General features: G+C 62.1%; 1 protein-coding gene across 1 annotated transcript in view; it reads left to right on the forward strand.

Annotated features, from left to right (window-relative positions):
- Window positions 1-320: 320 nt before the first annotated feature.
- The window catches only part of CCDC102A (coiled-coil domain containing 102A), a 47,557-nt gene continuing 47,138 nt past the window's right edge, over window positions 321-739 (forward strand). Inside the window, exon 1 of the mRNA XM_044664121.1 lies at window positions 321-395. The gene's annotated coding sequence lies outside the window, so the exon portion shown is untranslated. The remainder of the gene's footprint in view (window positions 396-739) is intronic.

Genomic DNA, 739 nt, shown 5'->3' on the forward strand with positions numbered 1-739 from the left:
AGCGTCCCCTACAGGTGGTCAAGCCAGATCAGACTTTAGCTAGCGAAGCCCAGGCGAGGCGAGTCCAAACTCAGCCAAACAAGGCTGGATGGCGTTGGTCCGATCGAACCTGGCCGGGTCTAGTCCCACACAAGTGACCCAACCGAACGGGCCGCGCCAACCCGGGTTCCAGCCCCTGGTCGGTTCTCTTCGCTCTTCTCCTTCTCCCCTCCCCCCGGGAGGAGGAGACTCCGCTTCCTTCGTCCCTCCTCCGTGGCTGTGCTGCCGCCGCCGCTGCTGCAGGAATCCCGGCTTCCCAGAGCCCGCTCTGCTTTGCGTTCCGCGGGGCTGAGGTGAGCCGAGCCGAGCCGGGCCAGGCCGGGCCAGGCTGGGCGAGGAGCGAAGGAGTGCCCCAGGTAAGCCGGGGCACAGCGGGGAGGGAGAACTGGCCTCATCTTAAGTCATCCCGGAGAAAAACTTGACGCCCCTTCCTCCGGACGGGCAGGGTGTGGAGGCGGGGACTGAGGCTTTAAGCCTAAAGCAGCGACGAATTACGGAGGTTCGGGAAGAAGGGAGTAGAGTGGGTATCTGCCAGTGCAGAAACCTCGACAATCCCAACTCTCCTAACTTAACTTTCTTCCTCCAACTTTTTTGGGGAGGCTTAGGGGGATGGGGGAGGTTCCATTCTGAAGTGTGTTTGTGTAGCTATCTCCTGGGGGACCGAAGCCCTCCTTCACTGGCCCTAGCCTGGGTGTTGGGG

The sequence above is a fragment of the Gracilinanus agilis genome, chromosome 2 (assembly GCF_016433145.1).
Source record: "Gracilinanus agilis isolate LMUSP501 chromosome 2, AgileGrace, whole genome shotgun sequence".
Lineage (NCBI taxonomy): Eukaryota > Metazoa > Chordata > Mammalia > Didelphimorphia > Didelphidae > Gracilinanus > Gracilinanus agilis.